The sequence below is a fragment of the Protopterus annectens genome, chromosome 10.part0 (genome assembly GCF_019279795.1).
Source record: "Protopterus annectens isolate FY-2018-M chromosome 10.part0, PAN1.0, whole genome shotgun sequence".
Taxonomy (NCBI): domain Eukaryota; kingdom Metazoa; phylum Chordata; order Ceratodontiformes; family Protopteridae; genus Protopterus; species Protopterus annectens.
Window position 1 is genome coordinate 1775649303 of NC_056744.1, and position 15902 is coordinate 1775665204.

Consider the following 15902-nt stretch of genomic DNA (forward strand, 5'->3'; position numbering starts at 1 on the left):
TACTCTGTATTACAAATATACCAGTGAATCCATACTCTGTATTACAAATATATCAGTGTATCCAAACTCCGTATTACAAATATATTGGTGTAGCCATACTCCATATTACAAATATATCAGTGTATCCATACTCCATATTACAAATATATCAGTGTAACCAAACTCTGTATTACAAATATATCAGTGTAACCATACTCTGTATTACAAATATATCAGTGTATCCATACTCCGTTTTGCAAATATATCAGTTATCCATACTCCATATTAGAAATATGTCAGTGTATCCATACTCCGTATTACAAATATATCAGTGTAGCCATACTCTGTATTACAAATATGTCAGTGTATCCATACTCCATATTACAAATATATCAGTGTATCCATACTCTGTATTACAAATATGTCAGTGTATCCATACTCCATACTCCATATTACAATTATATCAGTGTATCCATACTCTGTATTACAAATATATCAGTGTGTCCATACTCTGTATTACAAATATATCAGTGTATCCATACTCTGTATTACAAATATATCAGTGTATCCATACTCCGTATCACAAATATATCAGTGTATCCATACTCCATATTACAAATATATCAGTGTATCCATACTCCGTATTACAAATATATCAGTGTATCCATACTCCATATGACAAATATATCAGTGTAGCCATACTCCATATTACAAATATATCAGTGTAGCCATACTCCGTATTACAAATATATCACTGTAGCCAAAACTCCATGTTGCAAATATATCTGTGTATCCATACTCCATATGACAAATATATCAGTGTAGCCATACTCCATATTACAAATATATCAGTGTAGCCATACTCCGTATTACAAATATATCACTGTAGCCATACTCCGTATTACAAATATATCAGTGTATCCATACTCCATATTACAAATATATCAGTGTATCCATACTCTGTATTACAAATATATCAGTGTATCCATACTCCGTATTACAAATATATCAGTGTAGCCATAATCCATATTACAAATATATCAGTGTATCCATACTCCATATTACAGATATATTAGTGTATCCATACTCCATATTACAGATATATCAGTGTATCCATACTCCATGTTGCAAATATATCTGTGTATCCATACTCCATATGACAAATATATCAGTGTAGCCATAATCCATATTACAAATATATCAGTGTATCCATACTCCATATTACAGATATATCAGTGTATCCATACTCCATATTACAGATATATCAGTGTATCCATACTCCATGTTGCAAATATATCTGTGTATCCATACTCCGTATTACAAATATATCAGTGTATCCATATTCCATATTACAGATATATCAGTGCAGCCATACTCCGTATTACAAATATATCAGTGTAGCCATACTCCGTATTACAAATATATCAGTGTATCCATACTCCATATTACAGATATATCAGTGTATCCATACTCCATATTACAGCTATATCAGTGTAGCCATACTCCGTATTACAAATATATCAGTGTATCCATACTCCATATTACAAATATATCAGTGTAGCCATACTCCGTGTTACAAATATATCAGTGTAGCCATACTCCGTATTACAAATATATCTGTGTATCCATACTCCATATGACAAATATATCAGTGTAGCCATACTCCATATTATAAATATATCAGTGTAGCCATACTCCGTATTACAAATATATCACTGTAGCCATACTTCGTATTACAAATATATCAGTGTATCCATACTCCATGTTGCAAATATATCTGTGTATCCATACTCCATATGACAAATATATCAGTGTAGCCATACTCCATATTGCAAATATATCAGTGTATCCATACTCTGTATTACAAATATATCAGTGTAAACATACTCCGTATTACAAATATATCAGTGTATCCATACTCCATATTACAAATATATAAGTGTATCCATAGTCCATATTACAAATATAGCAGTGTATCCATACTCCGTATTACAAATATATCAGTGTAGCCATACTCTGTATTACAAATATATCAGTGTATCCATACTACATATTACAAATATATTAGTGTATCCATACTCCATATTACAAATATATCAGTGTAGCCATACTCCATATTACAAGTATATCAGTGTAACCATACTCCATATTACAAATATATCAGTGTATCCATGCTCTGTATTACAAATATATCAGTGTATCCATACTACATATTAGAAATATGTCAGTGCATCCATACTCCATATTACAAATATATCAGTGTAGCCATACTCCATATTACAAACATATCAGTGTAGCCATAATTCATATTACAAATATATCAGTGTATCCATACTCCGTATTACAAATATGTCAGTGTAGCCATACTCCGTATTACAAATATATCAGTGTATCCATACTCCATATTACAAATATATCAGTGTAGCCATACTCCATATTGCAAATATATCTGTGTATCCATACTCCATTTTACAAATGTATCAGTATAGCCATACTCCATATTGCAAATATATCAGTGTAGCCATACTCTATATTACAAATATATCAGTGTAGCCATACTCCATATTACAAATATATCGGTGTATCCATACTCCATATTACAAATATATCAGTGTAGCCATACTCCATATTACAAATATATCACTGTATCCATACTCCGTATTACATATATAGTACTGTATCCATACTCCATATTAGAAATATGTCCAGTGTATCCATACTCCATATTACAAATATATCAGTGTAGCCATACTCTGTATTACAAATATACCAGTGTATCCATACTCCATATTACAAATATATCAATGTATCCATACTCTGTATTACAAATATATCAGTGTAGCCATACTCCGTATTACAAATATATCAGTGTATCCATATTCCATATTACAAATATATCAGTGTAGCCATACTCCGTATTACAAATATATCAGTGTATCCATACTCTGTATTACAAATATATCAGTGTAAACATACTCCATATTACAAATATATCAGTGTATCCATACTCCATATTAAAAATATATCAGTGTATCCATACTCCATATTACAAACATATCAGTGTATCCATACTCCATATTACAAATATATCATTGTAGCCATACTCTGTATTACAAATATATCATTTTAGCCATACTCTGTATTACAAATATATCAGTGTATCCATACTCCATATTACAAATATATCAGTGTATCCATACTCCGTATTACAAATATATCAGTGTATCCATACTCCATATTACAAATATATCACTGTATCCATACTCCATACTACAAATATATCAGCGTAACCATACTCCATATTACAAATATATCAGTGTATCCATACTCTGTATTACAAATATATCAGTGTATCCATACTCCATATTAGAAATATGTCAGTGCATCCATACTCCATATTACAAATATATCAGTGTAGCCATACTCCGTATTACAAATATATCAGTGTATCCATACTCCATATTACAAATATATCAGTGTATCCATACTCTGTATTACAAATATATCAGTGTATCCATACTCCATATTACAAATATATCAGTGTATCCATACTCTGCATTACAAATATATCAGTGTATCCATACTCTGTATTACAAATATATCAGTGTATCCATTCTCCATATTACAAATATATCAGTGTATCCATACTCCGTATTACAAATATATCAGTGTAGCCATATTCCGTATTACAAATATATCAGTGTAGCCATACTCTGTATTACAAATATATCAGTGTAACTATACTCAGTATTACAAATATATCAGTGTATCCATACTCCGTATTACAAATATATCAGTGTATCCATACTCTGTATTACAAATATAGCAGTGTATCCATACTACGTATTACAAATATATCAATGTATCCATACTCCGTATTAAAAATATATCAGTGTAGCAATACTCCGTATTACAAATATATCAGTGTATCCATACTCTGTATTACAAATATATCAGTGTAAACATACTCCGTATTACAAATATATCAGTGTATCCATACTCCATATTACAAATATATCAGTGTATCCATACTCCGTATTACAAATATAGCAGTGTATCCATACTCCGTATTACAAATATATCAGTGTAGCCATACTCCGTATTACAAATATATCAGTGTATCCATACTACATATTACAAATATATTAGTGTATCCATACTCCATATTACAAATATATCAGTGTAGCCATACTCCATATTACAAATATATCAGTGTAACCATACTCCATATTACAAATATATCAGTGTATCCATACTCTGTATTACAAATATATCAGTGTATCCATACTACATATTAGAAATATGTCAGTGCATCCATACTCCATATTACAAATATATCAGTGTAGCCATACTCCATATTACAAATATATCAGTGTAGCCATAATCCATATTACAAATATATCAGTGTATCCATACTCCGTATTACAAATATGTCAGCGTAGCCATACTCCGTATTACAAATATATCAGTGTATCCATACTCCATATTACAAATATATCAGTGTAGCCATACTCCATATTGCAAATATATCTGTGTATCCATACTCCATTTTACAAATGTATCAGTATAGCCATACTCCATATTGCAAATATATCAGTGTAGCCATACTCTATATTACAAATATATCAGTGTAGCCATACTCCATATTACAAATATATCGGTGTATCCATACTCCATATTACAAATATATCAGTGTAGCCATACTCCATATTACAAATATATCACTGTATCCATACTCCGTATTACATATATAGTACTGTATCCATACTCCATATTAGAAATATGTCCAGTGTATCCATAGTCCATATTACAAATATATCAGTGTAGCCATACTCTGTATTACAAATATACCAGTGTATCCATACTCCATATTACAAATATATCAATGTATCCATACTCTGTATTACAAATATATCAGTGTAGCCATACTCCGTATTACAAATATATCAGTGTATCCATATTCCATATTACAAATATATCAGTGTAGCCATACTCCGTATTACAAATATATCAGTGTATCCATACTCTGTATTACAAATATATCAGTGTAAACATACTCCATATTACAAATATATCAGTGTATCCATACTCCATATTACAAATATATCAGTGTATCCATACTCCATATTACAAACATATCAGTGTATCCATACTCCATATTACAAATATATCAGTGTATCCATACTCCATATTACAAATATATCAGTGTATCCATACTCCATATTGCAAATATATCAGTGTATCCATACTCCATATTACAAATATATCAGTGTAACCATACTCCGTATTACAAATATATCAGTGTATCCATACTCCATATTACAAATATAGCAGTGTATCCATACTACGTATTACAAATTTATCAGTGTAGCCATTCTCCGTATTACAAATATATCAGTGTATCCATACTACATATTACAAATATATCAGTGTATCCATACTCCGTATTACAAATATATCAGTGTATCCATACTCCATATTACAAATATATCAGTGTAGCCATACTAGGTATTACAAATATATCAGTGTAGCCATACTCTGTATTACAAATATATCAGTGTAACCATACTCCATATTTCAAATATATCAGTGTATCCATACTCTGTATTACAAATATATCAATGTATCCATACTCCAAATTACAAATATATCAGTGTATCCATACTCCATATTACAAATATATCAGTGTATCCATACCCCGTATTACAAATATATCAGTGTAGCCATAATCCATATTACAAATATATCAGTGTATCCATACTCCGTATTACAAATATGTCAGTGTAGCCATACTCCGTATTACAAATATATCAGTGTATCCATACTCCATATTACAAATGTATCAGTGTAGCCATACTCCATATTGCAAATATATCAGTGTATCCATACTCCATATCACAAATAAATCAGTGTAGCCATACTCTGTATTACAAATATATCAGTGTAGCCATATTCCATATTACTAATATACCGGTGTATCCATACTCCATATTACAAATATATCATTGTAGCCATACTCCATTTTACAAATATATCATTGTATTTATACTCCATATTACAAATATACCAGTGTATCCATACTCCGTATTACAAATATATCAGTGTATCCATACTCCATATTAGAAATATGTCAGTGTATCCATACTCCATATTACAAATATATCAGTGTATCCATACTCTGTATTACAAATATATCACTGTAGCCATACTCTGTATTACAAATATATCAGTGTATCCATACTCCATATTACAAATATATCAGTGTAACCATACTCTGTATTACAAATATACCAGTGAATCCATACTCTGTATTACAAATATATCAGTGTATCCAAACTCCGTATTACAAATATATTGGTGTAGCCATACTCCATATTACAAATATATCAGTGTATCCATACTCCATATTACAAATATATCAGTGTAACCAAACTCTGTATTACAAATATATCAGTGTAACCATACTCTGTATTACAAATATATCAGTGTATCCATACTCCGTATTACAAATATATCAGTGTAGCCATAATCCATATTACAAATATATCAGTGTATCCATACTCCATATTACAAATATATCAGTGTATCCATACTCTGTTTTGCAAATATATCAGTTATCCATACTCCATATTAGAAATATGTCAGTGTATCCATACTCCGTATTACAAATATATCAGTGTAGCCATACTCTGTATTACAAATATGTCAGTGTATCCATACTCCATATTACAAATATATCAGTGTATCCATACTCTGTATTACAAATATGTCAGTGTATCCATACTCCATACTCCATATTACAATTATATCAGTGTATCCATACTCTGTATTACAAATATATCAGTGTGTCCATACTCTGTATTACAAATATATCAGTGTATCGTTACTCCATATTACAAATATATCAGTGTATCCATACTCTGTATTACAAATATATCAGTGTATCCATACTCCGTATCACAAATATATCAGTGTATCCATACTCCATATTACAAATATATCAGTGTATCCATACTCCGTATTACAAATATATCAGTGTATCCATACTCCATGTTGCAAATATATCTGTGTATCCATACTCCATATGACAAATATATCAGTGTAGCCATACTCCATATTACAAATATATCAGTGTAGCCATACTCCGTATTACAAATATATCACTGTAGCCATACTCCGTATTACAAATATATCAGTGTATCCATACTCCATGTTGCAAATATATCTGTGTATCCATACTCCATATGACAAATATATCAGTGTAGCCATACTCCATATTACAAATATATCAGTGTAGCCATACTCCGTATTACAAATATATCACTGTAGCCATACTCCGTATTACAAATATATCAGTGTATCCATACTCCATATTACAAATATATCAGTGTATCCATACTCTGTATTACAAATATATCAGTGTATCCATACTCCGTATTACAAATATATCAGTGTAGCCATAATCCATATTACAAATATATCAGTGTATCCATACTCCATATTATAGATATATCAGTGTATCCATACTCCATATTACAGATATATCAGTGTATCCATACTCCATGTTGCAAATATATCTGTGTATCCATACTCCATATGACAAATATATCAGTGTAGCCATAATCCATATTACAAATATATCAGTGTATCCATACTCCATATTACAGATATATCAGTGTATCCATACTCCATATTACAGATATATCAGTGTATCCATACTCCATGTTGCAAATATATCTGTGTATCCATACTCCGTATTACAAATATATCAGTGTATCCATATTCCATATTACAGATATATCAGTGTAGCCATACTCCGTATTACAAATATATCAGTGTAGCCATACTCCGTATTACAGATATATCAGTGTATCCATACTCCATATTACAGCTATATCAGTGTAGCCATACTCCGTATTACAAATATATCAGTGTATCCATACTCCATATTACAAATATATCAGTGTAGCCATACTCCGTGTTACAAATATATCAGTGTAGCCATACTCTGTATTACAAATATATCTGTGTATCCATACTCCATATGACAAATATATCAGTGTAGCCATACTCCATATTACAAATATATCAGTGTAGCCATACTCCGTATTACAAATATATCACTGTAGCCATACTCCGTATTACAAATATATCAGTGTATCCATACTCCATGTTGCAAATATATCTGTGTATCCATACTCCATATGACAAATATATCAGTGTAGCCATACTCCATATTGCAAATATATCAGTGTATCCATACTCTGTATTACAAATATATCAGTGTAAACATACTCCGTATTACAAATATATCAGTGTATCCATACTCCATATTACAAATATATAAGTGTATCCATAGTCCATATTACAAATATAGCAGTGTATCCATACTCCGTATTACAAATATATCAGTGTAGCCATACTCTGTATTACAAATATATCAGTGTATCCATACTACATATTACAAATATATTAGTGTATCCATACTCCATATTACAAATATATCAGTGTAGCCATACTCCATATTACAAATATATCAGTGTAACCATACTCCATATTACAAATATATCAGTGTATCCATACTCTGAATTACAAATATATCAGTGTATCCATACTCCATATTAGAAATATGTCAGTGCATCCATACTCCATATTACAAATATATCAGTGTAGCCATACTCCGTATTACAAATATATCAGTGTAGCCATAATCCATATTACAGATATATCAGTGTATCCATGCTCCATATTACAAATATATCAGTGTAGCCATACTCCATATTACAAATATATCAGTGTAGCCATACTCCATATTGCAAATATATCTGTGTATCCATACTCCATTTTACAAATGTATCAGTGTAGCCATACTCCATATTGCAAATATATCAGTGTATCCATACTCCATATTACAAATATATCAGTGTAGCCATACTCCATATTGCAAATATATCTGTGTATCCATACTCCATTTTACAAATGTATCAGTGTAGCCATACTCCATATTACAAATATATCAGTGTATCCATACTCCGTATTACAAATATAGCAGTGTATCCATACTCCGTATTACAAATATATCAGTGTAGCCATACTCCGTATTACAAATATATCAGTGTAGCCATACTCCATATTACCGCTATATCAGTGTATCCATACTCCATATTACAGATATATCAGTGTATCCATACTCCATATTACAGCTATATCAGTGTATCCATACTCCATATTACAAATATATCAGTGTAGCCATACTCCATATTGCAAATATATCTGTGTATCCATACTCCATTTTACAAATGTATCAGTGTAGCCATACTCCATATTACAAATATATCAGTGTATCCATACTCCGTATTACAAATATAGCAGTGTATCCATACTCCGTATTACAAATATATCAGTGTAGCCATACTCCGTATTACAAATATATCAGTGTAGCCATACTCCATATTACCGCTATATCAGTGTATCCATACTCCATATTACAGCTATATCAGTGTATCCATACTCCATATTACTGCTATATCAGTGTATCCATACTCCATATTACAAATATCATTTTCAGTAGTATAAGGAAACCCATCTTCGTGTTTAAATTTGGTCTGGATAATAGCCACTCAAGAGTTTTGCATAGTCATTGAACTATTTTCCATCATCAAATGACAGGCAACCCCACTCACTGCCTCTCAGAATGTCCTGTTTTCCATAAAAATATGAATGTTTACATTGCAGTGGTTGGTGCACTGGTGCAGCAGTAGCACTGTTGCCTCACAGCAAGAGGTTCTTTAGTTCGATTCTTGGCTCGAGTGCCTTCTGAGCAGAGTTTGCATGCCCTCCCTCATTCATGTGAGTTTTCTCTGGGTACTCCGGTTTCCTCCCTCATTGCAAAGACATGCGCCTGGAGCTTTACTCCCCAGGCCTCCGCTGAAAATTGGCTTAGTTCCAAGTTGGACTTTCCCAGTAAACAAATGTTAAATAAAATTAACTACGATTAAATTAAAAAAAAAATCTGCTAGTTTGAACAAAACATATCTCTTTGTTTTTACCTCTACAGAAGAATATCATATCCTCTTTTTGCATTTTCTGTTATACTTTTATATCACAGTTAAATTCAACCAGCTTTTCTTATTTTGTGTCCCTTTATCTTTCCAAACTGTTGAACATTTATATAGATCATTATCTGTCTCTGTCTCCTTACGCCCTTCCAATCTCTCTTTCTCTCTTCTAATAATTAATGTATGTAACATAAAGAATGCTTCTCATCTGCTATTCTACAACTGACCAGATAGTAATATTTTATTAGTTCATTTCTTTCAACAAAATTTCTGGCTTCATTCTACATTTTTTTCCAGATGTGCAAAACTATGATCTCAATAATTCTTTCTATACACTGCAATATTCTCCAATACACATTTTGTCTACTTCTTATATTTTAAATGCTTGTGTATTCTTACTCTGCTCTATCTATTATCCCAGATAACAACCCTCAGATATACTGAAATTCCACTTTTTTATATTTCTCCAAAGTCCTGACCATCTTCTAGACCCCTTTCCATATCCATCAGTGCACACTTTTGCTGTGAAACCCTTCCCAGACCATGACAAGAGCCTGTAGCTTATTTGTTTTGCTGTCCAGGCATATGCAAATGCACCCATTCCTTATTCACTGGGGAGAGAGAGTTGGCCGTAGAAATGGTACTTCTTAATGTCTCCTCCCTTGCTGTGTTTGTGATGTCTGCTAATGCCTGCTTGGGAGAAGTGAGTACGCATTCAGCTGTACATGTTAATCTGTGGGACAAGACTGGTGCAGGAGGGAATCAGCCTCATCCCCTCCCTCAGCTGAGTTCACCTGCAGTTGCCACACATCCCCCCATCTCCCAGCCAGTGCCTCCAGATACTATACTGGTTAATCAAATCCCAGTTCTCAAGGCCAGAGCCAGAGCTTTATCCATCTTAGCTGCCTTAGAATTCCATTTATATCATTTTTAAAGTTTATTCATTTATTTTACTATATAATGTTGTTATTCTCACTGCTTGTATTTTTTCATACTTTTAAGTTAAATGCTTTTATTTCATAATTTCCTAGTTTTATATAACTTTATAATTATTTTAATGTCCCTTTTCAAAGTTTGGTCAGCTCATTCAAACCAAAATTTTCACAGTTAAGCTCAATGTGAATTAGTCCAGTATAATGCTTTTCTACTAAGCAGCATTACTCAAGATTATCTTAGTTGTACTGAATACAAATATTCCTGAATATCATCCTCTCATAGGATCGTAGGATCATAGGAGGTTACTAGGCTAATGGCCCTGGGGCCCTTACAAGCCTAGCCAAGAGTTTATTCCCAAAAAGAAACCTCAGTCAGCGCCTGTCACCCTGTCAATGAGGGACACAGGTGGAAGTGTAATGGTTTCCCATTCACTCATCAAGGTTGCACTTGAAGAGGGTCAGTGAGTTACTCTGTCTGACATGTATGGGAAGTCGATTCCAGAAACGGGGCAGCCTCAGGGAGACAAACCTGTCTCTCAAGCAGGTTTTGTTGATGCTGCATATTACATTCAGGCCTTTCAAGTGGATAATGTGTGAGAAGTTAGTGTTACAGGTATGGAACATCTCTAGTATGGCAGGGTCTAAGACTGCCTTGTAGACGAGACACAGATCAACTCTGAGCAATCTGTACAATACCGAGTCGAGTGATAGTGATTTGAGCCTGTCCCCATAAGACACGTGTTGGAGGCCATGGATTCTCTTTTTTAGGTATTTCTGTGGCCTTTCCAGTTGGTGCAGATGTTTGGAGAGGTACATACCAAACGGGATGTTTTACTCAATTACTGGTACATTGAGAGAGGAGTATAGAGAGGTAATAACCTCCTTTTTTCTGGATGCAATCCCTTTGCTTATGAAATGAACCAAGTAAAGGCTTTTCTGACCACTGTCACTACATGATGGTTGAATGTGAGATTGTTATCAACCTGAATACCTAGGTCTCTCATCACATATTTTTTGCTTAGGTAGGTACCGTTGATGTGGTAATCAGTAGGGTCCATGTTTTTGCCAAATGAAATAATAATAAATTTTTTTGCATTTAACTTAAGGCCATGACTTTGACACCAGTTCTTTGTTGCTGTGAGACCTTCTTGCAGTATGTTAACATCATCTGGGGAGTCAATGACAGTACCTAACTTACAGTCACCCACAAACTTGGTCAGCCACAGGCCTTTTGTCTTTGCCTTGACCTCTGAGAAGTAGATGCCAAACAGAGGGGTCCCAGGAGAGATCCTTGGGGAACTCCACTAGTGACAGATCTCCTACCAGAGGTAGAGGTGCCTATTTTGAGTGTGAGGGTCCTGTCAGTGAGCCAGTTGGCCACCCACCTGATTAGATAGGAATTTATGCCAAGTTGTTTTAGCTTTTTGATGATGCCCAAGTGGGGGATTGTGTCAAAGGCCTTGGCCAAGTCAAGGTAAGCTGTATGTACTGACTTTCCCTCATCCACGGCTTTGGTGATAGTCTCAAAGAAGTCAACCAGGTTCAACAGGCAAGATCTGCCCTTGAGAAATCCAAACTGGGTGGGGTCAAGTGCTTGGAGATTGCCTATTTTCTTGTTTGTGAGATCCATAATAATATGCTCAATGGCTTTACAGATCAGACTTGTCAAGCTAATGAGGCAATAGTTTCCGGGGTCAGTAGTGGCACCACCTTTATGCAAGGGGATGACAATGGCTGTTCTTCACTCTGCTGGAATGAAGCCTGCAATTAGGCTGTGGTTGAATAGGGTGCTCAATGGCAAAGCCAGTTCTTGCTGAAGATGGTGCAGAATGCAGCCTGGGATGCTATCAGGTCCCATAGAAGCTGTGTTCCTTGCCTTGGATAGGGCCTGTAACACTTGATCTATGGAGATGCGAGGTGTGGGACAAGTATCAGGGATGTCAAAAGGGCCTTTGGGAGGGACGGGGGGGTGAAGTTTGCACTGAACCTATCTGTTAGCAGGTTGGCTAAGTCAACAGTATCAGTGTAAGGGTTACTGTTAAGTAGTAATTTGGAACAAACTTGGGCTTTGCCATGGAGGTTCCTGACATAACCGAGGAAGGCTTTGTTGTTTCCCTTTGTTTTGGAGGCTAGTTTCGATTCATAATTGGCTTTGGAGGTTTTCACTAGTGATCTAATTTGCTTGTTGAGGCTAACAGTTTCTTCCTTTTGTTGTAAAGCCTGTTGATAGAGGATGTCTACCAAACAGGTTTGTTTCTCTTTGAGGAGCAGGTTTTAGTTCTGTTGTGTACAGGTGCTTGTATACTGCATTGGCATACTGTTCAGCATAGATATCTGCATCCTCTGAGGGTGGTGGTGGTGTGATGTTACTAATACCCTCCCTTAGGAGGTTTTAGTCAGCTTTTGAGACATTTTTTAGCTTGATTATGACTGGGCAGGGGTTGGATGGGATAGAAACTTCGAATGAGACAGTCTGATGTTCTGATCTCACCTGGGAGAAACATACTATGGGAGTGGTGCAGCGGTCACCCATGTTGGTGAGAACCAAGTCCAGAATGTTATCTCCCCTTGTGAGGGATGAGACTAAGCTGGTCTAGTGCATTAGAATTGATGAAGTCAAGGAATCATTGAGTGAGTGCATTAGTGCAGGAATAGTTCACCCAGTCTATGGTGGAGTAGTTGAAGTCCCCAAGGATCAGGGTTTTAGGAGGTAACTTGATGAAGTCAAGTAGATCCAGGTAAGAGGAATGGGTGTCCTGAGTCATGGAGGGGGTCTAATGCTGGTTATAACTTGGATGGATGTCTTGCCAACTGTCATGTTGCACCTGGAGTGATCCAGTGCAACATGCTGGCAAACCAGCCTGGAGGTGTGCCTGTCCTTAATGAAGATGGAGACTCCACCACCCTTAGTCTTCCCGACCTCAATTTGGGGTCTGAATATGTGGAATGAGGTATAGCCTGGTAAGGCAGGGGTGCTCTCTGCAGCCCTGAACCAAGTTTCCGTGACTGCACCAACATCAGCATCTTCCAGTGCAAGGAGAGCCTCCACTGAGTGCATTTTCAGGTTAAGGCTCCTAGCATTAAGCAGCATGACCTTCAATTTGCTTTTTGACAGATCTTTTATGTTGGACGAGTTGTCTTTGTGACATTGCCTAAAAAAGACACAATGGGGAAGGTGAGAGCCTTGGCCAGTATCCGGAATCCCAGTGATGACAGGTGGAGGCCACCTCTGGCAAAGCATCAAGATCTGCCAACCATGTCATCCCAGGCAGACAGATACTGGATCCCCTTGGAATGACACCAGAACCTAATCCAATTGTTGAAGTCAATTATTTTTTGTTGTTATTGTGGTATCATTCTTGGTGAAGGTAGGATGCTGCTTAGGGCTAGGGTCATACCTGCCTGGGACAAGTACTCTGAGAGCTGAATCATGTCTCTCTTCATGTAGTCCAGGGAGGTACATTTCAAGTCATTCACACCAACATAGACAATGACAGAGTCATACTTGTACCTGTTGTGGAGAGACTTAAGTGTATGCGTGATGTGGCGTATTCTGGCACCAGACAGATAACTGACTGTGGCCTTCTCCTTGTTGAGCCTGGTGAGGGGTACATTGGTGTGTCTCACAACTGAGTCACCAATGACTAGTATGTTTGGTTTATTGTTATGTCTTGTGGGCTGTGATGGCTTATTGTTTTGCATTATGGGCTGTGTTTGTGAGACACTGGCATGTTGTCTGCAATGTGAGATGTTTGATGTTGTGTATGAAATGTTTGTGAATGTGTTTTGGAGGTCTCTGCTGTTTAGGTAAGTTTTTGTTGAGGACCTCTGCATAGGTGGGTGTGTGTTATGCTTGGCTATGTGATGTGAGTGGTGTGGTGTTTGTGCTGGCAATCTTATCATTGTCAGGAGTACAGACTGCGGCACAAGAGAGCATGGTTTCCAGGTTACTGATGTACATGTATTTCTCACAAGTAGAAGAATTATGTGCTAGGAGAAGGGGGATGTCAGTAAACACGAGGCAGTTGCTACACTGTCTCAGTATGTCCATGTCAACCAGGCTGGCAGGAGAAACTGATGGAAATTGCCCAGACATAGTGTTCTGAAAACTTGGGCGGACTTATGGAGAGAGGGTTTTGATAAGGGTCTGTCCACAAGAGTATAGACTACAAAAACCTTCTTAAATGTAAAATAATTGGCCTGAAGCCCAAGTGCTAAAACCAAAACTAAGAGACTTAGAATAACAGACAAATATAATCAGGCTATTAACAAGCACTAATAAATGCAGAATAAAAGCACTTGAACACTTAAGAGCAAGCAGCAAAGCAAAATAAGGTAATAAAGTAGGAAGAACACAATTACAGTAAACGCAGCTGAATAAAGGTATTTTTTTTCTGTTTGCCTTTTGTTTTCAAACATTCTTTACAATTTTGTGTCACTTTCAATAATCACACTGAAGATAACTACTGAATTTTAACAAGTTCAGATCGTCGGCTTAATGTTCAAAATGTTACAGTTACTGGGGCCTGCTCTAGTTGCTACAAATTGCCCAGGCAGTGGAGTTGTACAATGCTACCTCCACTATTTTAGCACAAAAAGTGTAACTTACATGCAGAGAAATGCATGAAAGACATTATTTTCTTGAGCACATATTTTATTTATTCATTCGTTAAATATTTTTCAGCATTTTTATTTTCATATTCTAATTTTGTACCTTCACTTATATACATTTTTGGATGATATGTTTTCGATATGGAAGGGGTCTCTGGACAGATTACATGAATTTACCTGATTCACTACTGCAACCCTCTACAATACCACTGGTCTCTGAGCTCTCTCTGACCTGCTCAGTGCAACTGCCTGTGCCTACAAAACTCCAACAATTAACAATCAAAACTGTAATCCTACCTAACTCCATCTTCAAAGATCC